This window comes from Geotrypetes seraphini, chromosome 9 (genome assembly GCF_902459505.1).
Source record: "Geotrypetes seraphini chromosome 9, aGeoSer1.1, whole genome shotgun sequence".
In the NCBI taxonomy this organism is placed as follows: Eukaryota; Metazoa; Chordata; class Amphibia; order Gymnophiona; family Dermophiidae; genus Geotrypetes; species Geotrypetes seraphini.
The window spans coordinates 142,259,263-142,277,373 of record NC_047092.1 but is presented as its reverse complement, the minus strand read 5'-3'; positions in this window follow the sequence as shown (position 1 = coordinate 142,277,373).

The following is an 18,111-nucleotide window of genomic DNA, read 5'->3' as shown; positions in this document are numbered from 1 at the left end:
GGAATGCTGGGGGAAGAGCTTACTTGTTTGGCTGGATCAGGGCAAAGGGCTCTCGGTAGTGGTGGCTGGTCCTGTTGCTGCTTAGGTGTAAAAAACAGTTGATCTTCCTAGTGGACTGCAGGGGGAGGTGGAGCTCACACTCTTGGCTGGATCGGGTCTGTGTGCTCTTGGTAGTTGCGGATAGTTCCGCTGCTGCTGAGGTGTAAAAGCAGTTGATTTCCCACTGTTGCTGATATATATATATATCTTGGATCATATAATTATTGAGGACTTGAGATTGTCCGATTAGAATTTTGTCCATATTATGTTAATGATTTACTTATTATTTTGTGTTCGATCTGACAATCTTTCTGTACAAAATGTTTTGATTTTGTTAAAATTTTTAAAATGATAAATAAAGAATAAAAAAAAAAATAATTTGGGGAATAGAATTTGATTTCCTGCCTGACTTTTATTGAATGTTCCATTTGTTGTTCAACGGGGAGAAACTGTGCAGGAATTATGCCCTAATTCAAATGCATTGGTGTATATGGTTCTGAAGGAAAATTAAATAGCTTGATATTTACAAATCTATGGCCCTCTTTTACAAAGGCGCGCTATGCATTTTAGTGTGGATTTAGCGCACGCTAAATCAACGTGTGCACTAACCACTAATGCATCCATAGGATAACATGCACGCGCTAGCATTTAGTATGTGTTTAGCGCGTGCTAAAAAGCCTAGCGCACCTTTGTAAAAGTGGGGGTATATATAAAGAACTATAAACACATCTCATGTTTAAGTTGTTCATGTTTAATGCTTGCAAGTTAGATTGATGGCTTCTATTGCATTATTTATATGCAAAATACATTTCATAACTGTTCTCAATACTGTACAGTACTAGGTCCACCATCTCTCCCTTTCTCTTCCCAATTGTCCTCCTATTCAGCATATCACCCTCCTCACCACTCCTGAGTCTGCCACCTTTTGCTTTCTCTCCCCATCTGGCATCTCCCCATTCCACAAAACGATCCATTGGGCCAATGAATTTTTAATTTCTAATTGGAAATGTTTATCTATTTCTTTGTAGTTACTTTTATTGTAACTATTATAAATTTAATTTTTTTAAAAATTATACCCACTGTATACCACCTTGGGTGAATCTCTTCATAAAGGCAGTTAATAAATCCCAATAAATAAGTACATAATGGAATTTTTTTTTCCCTAAGGGAGGAAGTTGGAATTGGGGAGGTACTGGAATATGGTAGTTATTTACTGAATGGCTATTGACAGAATCTATAATGTTAGCGTTAACTTTTTTCTGTGAACTAGTCAATTTGAATCTGAACTATACTATGATTAGTTCCGTAAGGATCATCTGCATTGAAGAAGAGATATAAAGAATTCAGCACTGTTGATTACATTGCACATTTCTTGAGGGAGTAAAAATAGTGAGAGAAAACTTATACCAGACACTGGCTCCCAGAAGATCAGACTTTTAAAAGAAATTGTCTGCCCTATGCATTCACCAGCTGTCCTCTTTTGACTCTCTTTGATATTACAGAGTGAGGAAATAATGGACTGAAACTTATTTTTCAGCTATTTGATCTTTTTTTTTCTACCTCGCAAACATCACCGAAGAACAGCATCCAGGCAGCATCATCTTGGAAACAATTTATTACAGAACATTTTCAATCATAGTAACATAGTAGATGACAGCAGATAAAGACCCGAATGGTCCATCCAGTCTGCCCAACCTGATTCAATTTAAATTTTTTTCTTCTTAGCTATTCAAAATAACAGAATCAACATAAAGTTGTTTTTTTTTTTAAATAAAAAAAGAACATAAGCGCCAATTTACAAAGTTTTATTCCCATAGAATCAAACTGGTGGGGGGAACACTCAGTAACTCAGAGCTGGATTGTGGGTTATAAGTCATCAAGTTATGACTTATAGCCCACTCATTTTATAGCATACTTTCTATCAAACCATTTGACATTTGTCAGTGATATGTTTAATGCTAAAATTAAAACAAAAGGAAAGTTAAAAAAAACTCTGATAGATGTTTCCAGGAATTCAAGGCAACTTGCATTTCTTTTTCAGGCCCTTACATCTTTTTCTCTGATATAAATAAATCTAATACTAGATGAAGTGCATCCAGCAGTTACATTTTGATATGTATGTGGCAAATTTATCAAGTATACTGATCGAAATCAATGGAAACAAGTTATTAATTCCTAAGATCACAAATAACAAAACTTGTTCAGTAAATGTTTCAAGGCTATAACTGAACTCTCAGATCCCTGCTCTTTCTGTCCAGAAATGCAGGAGGAGGTATCATTCATCGAGTTCGTTATAAATAATAAACTGGTGCAATAACGTGTGTTAAACAAAACATCCAGTGAAAAAAATCAGTAAATAAAATAATCGCACTTATCTTTGTTACTGGTGGTAAGAATTTTCAAGTGCTAGTGTCAAAAATCCTACGGGGACCCATTTCACCATTTGTGGCTTCCTCAAGGGTCAAAATCTAAAGCAAAAATAAAACATAAACAACTTAAAACACTTTAAAACATTCACATAATTTATCAAGACAAGAGGGATAAAGTACTCCACAGAAGCATCTGCTAAGATGTGGGATGCCTACAAGCCATATTTAAGCATGCCTGTTGGGGATCAAGACAAACCTTGGGCACCTCACTTCACATGTGAGCCCTGGCAAAAAAAAACCTCTTGGAAGGTAAGACAATTTTGGATGGTGGAATTTTTTGCCATAAAATTTCTTAGAATGTTTAATTAAAAAAATATATTTTAAAATTTTTAAATTTTCAATGTTAGGTGAAAATGTATCAAATATGAAATAAGGTGTGAGAATCTCATACACATTAGTCATAGGTGAAATAAATTTATTGTTTTCATTACAACACTTTCATTTTGTTCTACAGGATGGTGCAGAGGGGAATAAAAATCATTGAAGTTTGCTATCCAAAGAATTTGGTGGGAACCCACTGACCACTCAAGCAACTGGTACTTCTGCATGCTACTTCCAAATGTTGAACTGGCAAGCATACATCTGCAATCACATATCCAGACATTCCTTCATGTATTGCCTTGTGCCACATTGCCCTGAGCTCCCCATACCCGCTCCCCTAGAGAGAAAGCAGCTATCTTCAGAAGAGTGAGGGAGATGTAGATACAGTTTATACTATCAGTGGTGCAGCTAATTAGAGAAACTCATACTATCCAAACCAAAAAGACCTCAATTATTTGTCCAATGCCAAGTGTATGACATCTAGGCTCAAGCAATAGAACTTAGAAGAAAGTATGCAAGTCACAGATCAGTGGAAACCAAGTCCAAGTCCAATGCCAAGTCTGTAAAATCTAGACTCAAGCAATAGAATTTAGATGAATGTATGCACTAAGCTTTTTCTACCTTCTTCACCCATCAAGATGGGCTCTGCTTCTACCACAATATGCCCAGTCTGTTTGAGGCAATTGGAATCGCCTGTAACTTGAAAGAGTGGTGTATCTTCATTGATAGCTCATCAAAGCAGTTCTGCTCTATAATGGAAACAAGTACCTGTCTCTTACAATGGTTCATTCAGTGTACCACAAAGAAGATTCCAACAACATTAAGACCTTACTAGGCACCTTGAAGGCTGGGAGGCCATTAGAGACTTCAAAATGGTGGCATTCTTAATGGTTTTCCAAGGTGGTTTTACCAAATTCCCTTGCCTTTGGGACAGCAAGGACACAAAGGTGCATCACCAAAGGTGGGACTGGCCACAACATACTGAGTTCTTTATTGGGAGAAACAACATCAAATAGGAACCACTGGTGGACCCTTGGAAGGTGCTGATGCTATCACTACACATCAAATTGTGTCTAAAGAAACAATTTGTCAGAACTCAAGATAAGGAGTCAGCAGCCTTCAGGTATCTTCCAGACATCTTACCTAATCTATCTGAGGCAAAGATCAAAGACAAAGAAGATCCTGGTGTGCAATGAATTTCCTAATAAGTTAAGTAGGAAGGAGAAAGTGGCTTAGAACAGTTTTGTTGCAGTGGTTTGAGGCTTCCTGGAAAGTCACAAGACTGAAAACTACATGAAGTTGGTTGATAATCTGGTGAAGAATTACAGTAAAATGGGCTTTAGGATGTCTCTCAAAGTTCATGTCCTTGATGTTCATCTTGAGACATTCAAGGAGAAGATTGGAGTATATTCAGAGGAGTAAGAACATAAGAATATAGGCACCAAGGAATGTGGCTCATAGAGGTTGTCAATCTTCAGTTAGACACCATTTATAGAATCACACCTAGCCGTGCCTAAATTAGACTTGGGTGCGAGTAGGCATCAAAATCTTAGGTGCCCCATATTTATGCTAGGGTTTTCTTGGCCTAAATACCAGTGCCTACTCGAAAAACATGCCAAAGATTCACCCACAATCCACCCTTAACCACACCTATTTTCTGATAGGCACCTTGGGCTAGGCACCTACCAATTTAGGCATATAAATAGCAAATAATTTTAATTTAAGCCAATTATTTGTCCAATTAAGCTTGCTAACAGTGCTAATTAATCTAATTAAATAATGATTAGGCACCTAAATCGGCTAGGCATGCTGATTTAGGCAAGTAACTTCAGGCATTGTTTATAGAAGCTGGGCCAAAAAGGCCATAAGCCCTGTTTCTGTAAAAGGCATCTACAGTTAGGCGCCTAGATAGTGCCACCTACTTATCTAGGCGCCTAACTTATTATTTTTTTAAATTGGCTTAATTGGCACTGATAATTGAAAACTTCATTTTAGAAATGATTAAAAAATGAATTAGCCAGTAGGGCCCAAATGCTATAAATGGTGCCGCTAAATATTTAATTGTCTTTAATCGACTCACTTTTATGGGCGTTTGCCAATTACAGCATCATGGATAGAATCTGTGCCTAGCCACCTAACTCAGTTGGTGCCTACCCCTCTGATCTAGATGACTATACTGAGGCACCTACCGGTAAGTAAGAGTGGTTAGGGGTGGATTTGGGATGAAGTTTGGTCGTGGATTCAGTTGGGCACTGGTAGGTACCTACCTTAGGCACTGGTATTTTAAGCCAAGAAAATCATGGCTTAATATACCAGCACTTAAGGTGTACTTGCCTACCAGTTTCTAAGTCAATTTAGATGCCAATAGGTATGATTCTACAAACAGTGCCTAGCTTTGATTGACATGTGGTAGATGCTGATGTCCTTGGTGCCTACTGGGTTAGGCGCCATTTATAGAATCTGGCCCATGGAAACCAGTATTTAAAAAACAGTGACTGCCATGGGCTGAATATCTGGGGATAATTTCTGCATATTAAGGGGTCGGAACAGGGGAGACCACAGGGGCCATAGCCTCCCCCAAAACTGGTGCCTGCCTACCCTCCCAACTCTGAGGATTTAACTTAAAATGATCGGGCAGCTGCCGCCACGCAGCTTCAAAGATCAGACCTGCCCCTGGAAGTAGAATGAAGACTTCCGGGGGCAGGCCTTCTTCTTGATGCTGTGCGGCAGCTGCCCGATCATTTAAACTTGAAGCTGCCGCACAATTTTGCTGGGGCTAGGGCGGATCACCTTGGCCCCCCCAAAAAAAAACAAGACATCATTAAACTGCCTCTGTATTTACTAAGCTGTGTGATAAATGGCCTTAGCATGCCCTTATGTGGGTCATTGCCTTGCACTAACCCTAATTTTCTATTTAATTCATTAATGATTATGTACTAATGTTTCCATATGCCTGTAGACATAAAAAAAAATACTATGGGAGCACTTTTCATCACCTATTCTGCATCCGACCAGTTAGCGTGCATTAATGCAAATATACTAATTGATTAGCACAGAAACACCCACTTTCTGCCCCTGATATAGCTTCTAAAAATGTACAACCAATAGCACAGTTAGTGCTGATATATCGTAAAATTAACACAGAATGTCTTAACGCATCTTGCATTAAGTTCTTCTTTTTTGCTGTTAGGCACAAGTTAACACCTAGAGCAGTTTAGCAAAAAGACCCCTATTTAATTTTAAATAGGCAATACAATTCTTTCAAGATCAATTTGAAAACAAAATGACTCACATTGTAGAAATGTTTGTAGATAGATGCAGAACGAAAACATTTCAACCTGTTAGGATTCTGTGGTTTAGCAATAGTAAGAAAATCATAAACTAAAAGACTAAATTTCTCCACTATTCTAGGCTGGCACATCTTGTTTTTTTTATCAATGAGGAATATACATGATCTTTCAGTAATGACAACAGTTTTCCATATCTTGCTATTAAGTTGATGCATTGATATTTGTGAAGGCAGTCTTCAAGGACAATACTTCTTTGAGTTCCTTTATAATGCACTACAACGACACTATATTCATACTGTCTAACTAGAAAAGAGCAGTTATTTGAACAGTAAATGTATAATAAGCAGTGGATATGATCTGAAACTATAAGGAGAAATTCTTCATGGTTACTTGTGAGCGATGGTATCTCAATTAGGTCAGACAATAATGCAACAGGTCAAATGGTACTCGAAGGCATTGAAGTCCTCCAGCACTTGATTGAATTCTCCAGAGAGAGTTATCTTTCTCCATGATGAAAGCATTTGTGCCATAACAGTTTGGAGCATCTCAAAATTAAGGATTATGTTCAGGAAAAGTAGACTGACTACTACTTTTTAATTATTTCTATAGCGCTACCAGCCATATGCAGCGCTGTACAGTCACAAAGAAAAAGATGCTTGAAAGAGCTTACAATCTAAACAGACAAGACAGAAAAACAAACAGAATGTCATGGATACAGTTAAGGGGAACGGTTAATCAGCTGGCTGGGTTGGTGGGCAGAGGAGTAGAGTTATGGACTGAAGAATAAATATAACAGTGAGCTTTTTTCAAAATTGGTAGTTAGCTGAAAGATGAGTCCTTTCACTGTAAAAATTAACATGCAACACCCCACCCCCCTCCATTCCTCTCAGATTTTTTGGCTAACCCCGCTGCAGGAAATTATTAGATAATATATCAGCCTGTCTACGAAACTCTTTATCATCTGAACAAATCCTTTTAATCCTCAAAAATTGACCCATCGGGATACTATCCTGTAATGCTTTAAGATGGTAACTTTGCGATCAGATTTCTATCTATGAAACATGGTTTCAAAGTGGTTCTGGGCAGTTCTGAAGAGTTTTATGTTTGCGTAAATAACCTTGTGAAATTTCTGCATATACAATATTATAGTAGTCTAACTTAGGGCTACTTTTACTAAGGTGCGCTAGCGTTTTTAGCGCACGCATGAAATTACTGTAAGCTAAACCGCACAGCATGTTTCTAGAATAACGCCAGTTCAATGCTGGCACTAAGGTCTAGCGCGTGGGGCAATATAGAGCGTGCTATTCTGCGTGTTAAGGTCCTAACGCACCTTAGTAAAAGGAGCCCTTAGTTGTAAATAAAGTAAGAATAGGAGTAGAAAATATAGAGGTACCTATGAGATACCTGTGCCTAATTGTCAAAGTGTGAAAAAACAAGATTTGCTTAATGCGGATATTGAGGGGAAAATGAAAAATTAGAATCAAATAGAATGCATAAGTATTGAAAAGTATTTACTGTCTTCTCAGGGTTAAGGAGTAGATGGTGATTAAATAACCAATCAGAAATTTGAGAAAGGCAGTTTTGTAATGGTTGAAGATCAAGCTTTGTAGATGTGGTATAGTATAATATGAGAATGTCATCTGCGTAGAAATGGAACGATAGAGCCAGAGGAGTGATGTAGAATTGAGTAGCATAGGTGAGAGGATAGACACTTGTGGAACTCCGCAATTTAAACAAGATTGCAGTGGAGCAAGATCAGGAGAAATGGGTGATGTGGGAAATAAAAGAATATCATCAGCAAAGATGAAGGCTTTAATACTGTAGTCTTGAATAAGAGTGGCGATAGGGTTTAGAAAATAAGAGCAAAGGTGACAAGTTGGATCCCTGAAGGACCCCATAGGAAATCTCATATTGTGAAGAGCTCAGAGTTAACTGTAAAGGTGTGATTCGAAAATAAAACCACTAAGAAAACTGGGAAATCACTGTCGAACTGTGCCCATAAGGCCAATTTCTTTCTGACAATCTAGTAAGCAATGAACCAGATCTAGTAACACTAGGGGGTCTTTTTGCTAAACTGTGGTAAATGCTAGTGCATGCTTTACCACCCCCACGTAATAAGCTCACGCGTAGTCTCAGAGCAGTCTGTTCATCTGAGACTAAAGCCTTCTTTTACAAAGGCACGCTAAGCATTTCAGCGCGGATTTGGCATGCGCTAAATCAACACGTCCGCTAACCGCTAACACGTCCGCTAACACCTTTGTAAAAGAGGGGGGTAAGCCGAAGAGTGAGCTTACAAGTTGAACGCATTGCATTCTACATTATTAAGTGGAGATTTTGCATATCTATATTTTAAAGTTTATCCACCATTTTTTGTTCTGTAGAGTGAAAATTCATTTTCCGAGCACTTGCTTACCACACTTTAAAGAGGCTTACTGCGTGATATGTTCTGGCGTCCTGTGGTAAAATGTCCAATTTGAATGCACACAAACGTGTGCTAAAAAAAATAGTATTTCTTTGGGAAGGAGGCATGGTAGTGGGTGGAAAGTGAGTGTGAGAGAGCTAATCAGATAGTGAATGGGGCATGGGAGCTCTTACAGCATACAAAATGAGTTGGTGGTAAGAGTTCACATGGTAATATTTTTAATAGCCATGCACTAATTGCACAATTAGCTTATGGCCATTAATTCCAAAAATAGAGAAATCTGCCTATTTCTGGCCACAACAAGAGTGGCCTTGGTATGTGGAAAAGACTCACAGTAAGGGCGCGCTAAGGTCTCTTTCGCCATGGCTTTAGTGAAAGAGACCCTAGAAGAGCCCCTGTCAAGAATGGAGTGGAGTTCACTCACCAGAAGGGTAACAAGATATATTTTTGTCAACCCAAATGTTATTGGCAAATGTTTGCAACATGCATTGTTAATTACAAATACATAAACAGATGCCTGTTTAACCTGTTATCCTAGGTTCCCTGTAATATAATTGACCCCTCCTCCTCCCAATACTTGTCTTTAAAATAAGTGGCCTTTCATAGATGCACTGCTTTATGAATTGTATATCTCCAGAGAATGTAGTCAAGGTTAAAAGAAAGCAATCCATATAAAACACGATAAAGAATTGCGGTATGGACCCAACACGGTTTAAAATTGAAAGGGGATAGATACCGTACAAGCATAAGGACGTTCTTCTTCACCCAGAGAGTGGTAGAAAACTGGAATGCTTTTCCGGAGTCTGTCATAGGGGAAAACACCCTCCAGGGATTCAAGACAAAGTTAGACAAGTTCCTGCTGAACTGGAACGTACGCAGGTAGGGCTAGTCTCAGTTAGGGTGCTGGTCTTTGACCAGAGGACCGCCGCATGAGCGGACTGCTGGGCACGATGGACCACTGGTCTGACCTAGCAGAGGCAATTTTTATGTTCTTATGAATAACCTTCTTCTGGGATCCAGTCAGATTGTACCACAAAATTTAGATATGCATGAATGCATCCAAAAATGTGTGAATAAAAACGCGTAGCGCAGACAGCATGGAGTGTGTGTCAGGTACATACCACAATTCTTTGTTGTGCGTTATACGGATTAATTTTATTTTGAGTGCATCGCTTTATTTGAGAAGAATAACTGTTATTAAAACTCCTACATCAAGACCATCATTTCCACAGTTTTGCTTTGTTTTAGTTTTGCCTCCTCTCTGTGGAACAACCTGGTGGCTTCCTTGTTTTGGTCACTAAGAAAGAAAGTTAGGACTTTATTTTAAGGTGACATTGAGAACGGATTCATAATTGCACACAGGTCATTTTTTGGGTGTGGAAATTTCATTCTTTTCAGTAAAATAGTGCCTAAAAGGCACAAAATACTTCAATGATTTAGGCCCATACTACTAATGATGTCATGCAGCAAAAGGAGAAACAATTATGGCTTTCAAGTCAAAGGTCATGAATTTCATGCCATTGATTAACTACTTCTGAAAGTATGTAACTTTATATATGTCACATATACCAGCACCAAAACTGTATGCCTGAAGATATATATATATATATATATATATATATATATATATATATATATATATATTCTAAATTAGATTGAAATACAACTTAAATAAAATAAATGGCAGATGTGAAGTACATACTTCTATGTTTGTCAAAGTTAATAATGTCAAAATACATTTTAATGAATGGTTGCAATGCTGTCGGCCTGCTGTACTTCCTAGTTGTGGTTTTTTAACAGAAATGTCTTTTTCTATAGCCCCTAGTTCTGTTCGCTATATTGATCCTAGAGTAAACTGGGTTATTTTTAGGTTATTATATATTTTACTGAACCAACACAAGAATAAACTAAAGCTATTGGAGTGCATGAATATTCAACACCACATGTTTCATATTTGGAAACAGTATTTGTGTGTGTGTGTGTGGGGGGATAACTTTATAGAAATCATATTCATTAATGGCCACATATGCACATAAATGACCCCCCATAACCTTGTGACTTTCAAAAAATATGTTCTTTGCCATAGTGGCTCATACTTTACTGGTAGGCATGTACAAAGTGCACATATTGGTGTATGATTTATAAAATATGCTCATTTATGTGTATACAGTACTTAAAATTTATAGGTGTGGACCTTGGACAGGTGTAAAGGTTCATGTCTGCAATGTTAGAAATTATCACAAAAGGAATAGAGAAGAAAACAAAAAATATAATGCTTTTATCACTTCATGGTATGATTGCACCTTGAGTATTATGTATAATTCTGCTCTCATATGCAAATACGCCAGGGAGTTTCTGGCTTTTACTGTAGTTTGGAGAAGATTGAAGGGAGATATGAAAGAGGTCTGTAAAATCCTTAAAATGGATTGCTTGCTTTTAAAAAAAAAACAAAACAAAAAAACAAATACAGGGGACATGCCCTTAAGTTACTAAATAGTACATTTTTTAAATTAATCAGAAACAATATTGTTTTCACTTGGGGCCTGATTCAATAAACAGCACCCAACACATAGGCATTGAGGAACATGGTGCATAGCTCATGTCAATCTTAAGTTAGGCACTGTTTACAGAATTGTGCTTAGTAGCGCCTAAAGTAGACTTAGGAGCCAATAGGCATCTGAACCTTAGGTGCACCCTATTTATTTCAGGGTTTTGTTGGCCTGAATTTGAGCACTTAAATCCACTTTAGGCTCCTACATGCCCAAGATCTGCTCTAATCATGCTCACTTTCTGGTAGGCACCTTGGACTAGGTGCCTACCCTAAAGTGGTAGGCGTCTATTAAGTTAGGCGCCTTCCAACCAATTAATTTCAGTTTAAACCAATTATGATGTGCAAATTGCTTGTTATTGGAACCGATTAAGCTTTTTAAATAATTAAGACCCTCTTTTACTAAGCCACGGTAGAGGTTTCTACCATGGCGTCAGAGCAGCGTTGGAATATTTAGTACTCCAGGCCATGGTATAAACCTCTACCATGGCTTAGTAAAAGGGGGCATAAGTTAGGTACCTAGATTGGCTAGATGTGCCAATCTAGGTGCTTGACTTTAGGCATCTTTTATAGAATCTGGGCCTCACTACATAGCTAAACTCTGGAACTTGCTGCTAGAGCAATGGTAAAAACAGTATAGCCGGGTTTAAAAAAATTTGTTCAATTCACTGGTGGTAAAATCTCTACTCCAGTCATGGTACATGGGCTTGTCATGCCACTGGGGCTTGCACAGATCTGTGAAGCTGAAAGCTATGCCGTCGGTAGTTTCACTGCCAGCAGGGCCTCCGAAGGTGGACAGGATTCAGCGGAGATGTCAGACTAACGATGCACCACCCATCTGGGCAGCAGCAGATGGGCAATTCTGGAGGCAGAGGATCGCATTTGATGTGACAACATCAAATTTATACTGCATAGAAGAAAGGCCCAGCAATCTACTTCTGTATTCTGCCATGAAGACATGATGATTTTCATCAACACGAGTCGATAGCACCTAACAAACAGATTCTAAACCATTTTTTAAGATAGAACTGAGGAAGGCTATTGCTTATCCCTGGGGGCTATGTTACATGGAATCTTACTACTTTTGGGGATCCTGCCAGGTACTTTGTGACCTGGATTGGCCACCTTAGAAAGCAGGATGTGGGCTTAATGGATCTTTGATCTGACCCAGTATGGACATTTCTTATGTTCTTATATAGTATAAAGACAAGGAGGTACCTATAAAATTGGCATAAAATGGACTTAACTAGGTACCTTCTTATAAAAGTACCCTCATGTTGTCTCTCAAGAACATCAGTGATGTCTTAGAATTATTTACACATAGATCCAATACCAAGTGCACCAGAATCTACAATGTTGTTGTGGACTTTGTGGCAGATAGCATGCAACAATATGTTTATCATGTACTAAATATTAGTGAATTTGGAATTTAATGTATTTTTTTCCATATCTCCTTAACTTTATACTACAGCCATCCTGTTGATAGTTTGATGAAGACATCCCTATCCATTGGTTCATGCATCTTATATTTTTCCTTTCTAGCAAAATTACTTTCGAAAACAACTTATGGTTACCTCCACTGCCCTTGTCAACTGATGTCTCCATTAAATGGTTAACTGGCAAGCTTTGCTGAACCCTACATCCTCTGTTGACTTTTGCCAGGTATAGTATATTTCCTAAATTGTTGAGAATGCAATTACCTGCTAAATGAGTCATACAGCCCAAGAGCCTCTCAGGTGACTGGAGAGTGCTTATATCAGCTGTATCTACTTACAAATTTAATACAAACTGTGTAAAATGAATTAAAAGTCTTTCATGTGAAATGCTATATGACTGAAACTCTTGATTTATCCATTAGGAGTGAAAGGATATAGGAAAATGTATAACACTGCATTATTATTGAAAAATTAAAGTTCCAATTCTATTTTAAAAGACTAGTTCTTCGGTTCTCAAACTTTAAAAGAAAGCCCATTAATAACTTTTCATGCTTGCAAACATGACATTTTGAAAGAAAACAACACAAGAAGAATTTATTTTCAGATGATTATAATCTACAATTACCAACTGAATGAAAAGTCATTCACCTACAGAAGTGTAAGGAATAATCTAATCACTGGGTCCAAAGAACAGGATGCTTTGGACAGGGGCAGGGGACAGGAGAGAGAATTGTATCCTTATCTTGGTGCAGTAAAAGAGACAGTCATTAAAATCCAAAGAAACTGATTTAAAATGCATTAATAATCAAACTGCTGGCTTGAAGCAAGCAATGTTCACTAGGGCACAGAAATTCCAAGTGGATCCAGAAAATAGAGGTTTGATTGTGTTGTAAAATTGATGTCCTAAAACCGTATAGGATGGGAGGATGCTGATATATGAGAAGCACTGAAGGGTTTAGCCTTGAAGGAATTTCCTTTCCCAGACTTGGCAAGTAGTGAATTCTATATTGTCTGGACAATCATGCTAGATTTGTAGGGTGGAAAGAAAATGAGCAAGTAAAAAAAAAAAAAATAAATAAATTAAGGGTGGAGAAAGGAATCTATTGGGAAGTTGAGGGTCATATGCCTGAACTTTAAACTATAAATAAATAAACTATTTATCATTGCTGGACTCTACTTGTCCCTCCAACTATTGCCTCATCTCCCTCCTCCCCTTTCTTTTTCAAACTACTTGAACGTGCCATCCACTGGCCATTGCCTTGACTTTCTTTTGTCTCGAGTTATCCTTGACCCACTTTAATTAGACTTCCAACCTCTTCATTCTATGGAAACTGCCCTTGGTAGAGTCTCCAATGACCTGTTCCTGGCCACCTCCAAGGGCCTCCACTCCTTCCTCATCCTCCTGGATCTATCTGCGGCATTCAAAATTGTAGGTAACCGCATCCTCATCAATATGCTGTCCTCGCTTGGGTTTCAGGTTTACTTCCTATTTTTCCCGTTGCACTTTTAGTGTAAGCTCTGGAGGATTCTTCTTCACTGCCATTCCGCTATCAGTTAGAGTACCTCAAGGCTCTGTCCTAGGACCTATTCTCCATCTACACTTCTTTCCTTAGTGCTCTAATCCCCTCTCACTACTTCCAGTACCACTTCTATGCAGACGACACACAAATCTACCTCTCTATGCCTGAAATTTCTATAGGAACCCAAACCCAAGTATCAGTCTGCCTGTCTGACATTGACACCTGGATGTCTCGCTGCCAGTTAAAATTAAACATGGCCAAGACTGAACGCCTTATCTTTCCTCCTAAAACCGCCTCTTCCCTTCCTCCTTTCTCTATTTCAATGGATAATGCTTTTATCCTCCCTGTCTCGTCGGCTCACCTCAGGGTCATCTTTGACTCATCTCTTTCCTTCTCTTTGCATATCCAGTAGACTGCCAAAACCCAGTGGCGTACCAATGGGGGGGGGGGGGGGGGGGCGGTGCGCCCCAGGTGCCAGCCCTAAGGGGGTGCTCCCGGCCTTGCCGTTCAGTCCCCCCCCCACCCCCGAAGGACCGCTCGCCCCACTGACCTTCCTGCACCAACTGTGAAGCAGCCCGCAGCAGGATCGCGAAGTCAGCGTCAGCGATCCCTGCGCTGCTTAGGCGCTGCTTCCTGCGCCGCGATCCCGCCCCTCCTCTGACGTCAGAGGAGGGGCGGGACCGTGGCGCAGGAAGCAGCGCAGGGATCGCTGACGCTGACTTCGCGATCCTGCTGCGGCTGCTTCATAGGTGGTGCGGGGAGGCCAGGGGGGCGAGCGGTCCTTCGGGGTGGGTCGGGGCATCAGGCCTTCAGGGTGGGGCGGGCGGGCAGGCAGGTAGGCTTTCAAGGGGGAGGGGGTGACAGGCAGGCAGGCAGGCCTTCAAGGGGGGACAGGCCTTCGGGGGGGGTGCAGACCTTCAAGGGGTGCAGGCAGGCCTTCAGGGGGGGGTGCAGGCCTTCAGGGGGGTGTAGGCCTTTGGGGGGGTGCAGACCTTCAAGGGGGTGCAGGCCTTCAAGGGGGGGGACAGGCCTTCAAGGGGGGGACAGGCCTACAAGGGGGGACAGGCCTACAAGGGGGTGGGACAGGCCTTCAAGGGGGGGACAGGCCTTCAAGGGGGGGTGCAGACCTTCAAGGGAGTGCAGGCCTTCAAGGGGGGGTACAGGCCTTCAAGGGGGGGTGCAGGCCTTCAAGGGGGAGACAGGCCTTCAAGGGGGGGAAAGGCAGGCAGGCAGGCCTTTTTTCGGGGGTGGACAGGCCTACAAGGGGGGGGTGCAGACCTTCAAGGGAGTGCAGGCCTTCAAGGGGGAGTGCAGGCCTTCAAGGGGGGACAGGCCTACAAGGGGGGGACGCCTACAAGGGGGTGGGACAGGCCTTCAAGGGGGGTCAGGCCTTCGGGGGGATGCAGACCTTCAAGGGAGTGCAGGCCTTCGGGTGAGGGTGCAGGCCTTCAAGGGGGTGCAGGCCTTCAAGGGGGGGAAAGGCAGGCAGGCAGGCCTTCAAGGGGGGGAGAAGCTACAAGGAGGTGGGACAGGCCTTCAAGTGGGGGACAGGCCTTCGGGGGGGTGCAGGCCTTCGAGGGGAGCAGACCTTCAAGGGGGGGACAGGCAGGCAGGCCTTCAAGGGGGGGACAGGCCTACAAGGTGATGGGACAGGCCTTCAAGGGGGGTTCAGGCCTTCAAGAGGGGACAGGCAGACCTTTAAGGGGGCACAGGCCTTTGGGGGGGACCATGATTTAGAAGTACACGGAGGGAAGGGGGTGTTCAAAGAGACGTGCATATGCCAAACTTTGGGGGGGGGAAGAAATAATGGGTCTGAAAATAGAGGAGAGGGAGAGAGATGATGGACCATGGGATATAGGGAGGGAAGGAACAGAAAGGGAGATAAATTGGACACAAGGGATGGTGTGGAGGAGGGATAGAGATACTGGATAGGAGGGTAATTAGGAAAAGAAAGGGAGAGATGGTGGACTCTGGGGTGGTAGGGAAGGAGGGAGAGATGCCGGACGAAAGGGTAGTTAAGAAAAGGTGGATCTGTGGAGGGAGATGAAAAAAAGGAAAGATACCAGACTTCCTGGGAAGGGAAGGGGAATGGAAAGGGAGGACAGAGTTGGCAGATGGATGGTTAGCATGCAGAAAGAAGGAGACCCTAGCAAGCAAGTTATCAGAAGAAAACCAGAGCTTTGGACCAACAAGATTTGAAATATAACCAGACAACAAAAGGTAGAAAAATTAATTTTATTTTCTGTTTTGTGATTATAATATGTCAGATTTGAAATGTGTATCCTGCCAGAGCTGGTGTTGGACTGCAAACGTGAGCTAGGATTTAACAGAGAGAGGAAAAGTCCTTTTTGTTTCTTTATTTTATTTACACCACAGCGCCAGTGTGGTTAGGAGAAGCCAAAGGGGGTGAAAAAGCTATAAAACCCACCAGGAGTTTAGAAAAAAATCACCCAACTGGGCAGGAAAATCGAATTGAAAAACCAATTCAATAGGGCTGAATCGAATCAAAATTTTTTTTCCTGTATCTGGCAGCATTAGTTTGCGCTACTGTCTTAGACTTTAGGACCTGGGATTGGGGAGAGATGGCATCCTCAGTACTTTATAATGCAAGTGAAACGAGGATTTGGTCAGACTTTTGAAGGGTCTGCAGAAAAAAAATATTGTATAGGCCGGGGACATGAGACAGCAGGAAATGGGAACTTTTCTTCCTTCTATTTTTGTGAATGGAAAGGCTGAGGATGTCAGAGAGTTCAGTTAAAATATGTGCTTTATAAGAAAATATAATAATGTGTTTTATAAAGTTTATAGCATAGCTGGCCTACCCAGTGAGGTGGTGGCAGCGTGTCAATGTGTTGAGAGGAAGAGATGGTCTGGGAAATTCTGCTGAGCAAACTCCGGGCCCATTTCCACCCCCCAGTTAGTCCACTCCACTCAACTGGTTCACACACTGAGTGGGTCTTTGGGTGTTGTTTTGGGATCTCTTCCAGTGGTTTATCTCCTTCTGGTCCAAGGAAGGAAACTTTGTTATCCTTAGCATTGACCTACAGAATATGTTTGTAATAGCGCTGCTTGTGTGGCATTAGGCTATGTAGTGATCGAAGGAAAAAAACAGACCTTTGCACATTTTTGCACTATATGGTGGGTGTATGAGGAGATTCACATTTCCTGCACAGCTAAGTCCATGTGAAGTTACCTTGTGCTGTATTTGACATCTAGCAATGTCTCTGTTTGAAAGGAAAGATCTAAACTTAAAAATGAAGTGGCCAGAAGTTATGGTAAAAGCAGATAGTGTAGCTGGTTTTAAGAAAGATTTGGACAAATTCCTGGAGGAAAAGTCCATAATCTGTTATTAAGACATGGGGGAAGTGTCTGCTTGCCCTGGATCGGTAGCATGGAATGTTGCTACTCTTTGGGTTTTGACCAGGTATTAGTGTCCTGGATTGGCTACCATGAGAATGGGCTACTGGGCATGATGGACCATTGGTCTGACCCAGTTAGGCTATTCTTATGTTATGTTATCATCTGTAGGGGCCTTTGTTTTCACTTCTTATTTTAATGTATTTTTTTTCTGGGAACTTATCAGTGTTTTTTATAATGGGAACAAAAATGGAAGAGAATTAATGTGTGTGGGATGAGGGGGAACTAATTTCTTCAGCTAAATAATTCAATCCACTTCAAACAAACATAGGCGAACTCACACACCATTCACACACCCTCCAGGTTTCCAAGTTTATTATTATATAGTTTGATTAATCGCCTATTCTACATTCTAGGCGATGTACAAATGTCAAAAGAACCAAAAACGTCAAAAGAAAAAAACTGTTCGACAACCTCCTAGCCATTCGAGCTGCAACACTCGACCCCCAACTCTACAACCAATTGACATCGACCACAGACTGCAAAACCTTCAAAAAGAAATAAAAACCCTTCTATTCAAAAAACACATAAAACCGAACTAACATAATCAGAACTGTCCCAAGCATCACCTGCAACTACTCCATATGTACTTCTCATGTCATGACAATTCAGACATAATTTATGTTATGTTATGTTTGGAATATAAGAAAATTTTCACTGCCTGTTTCTATTCTGACCATTTATTCCGT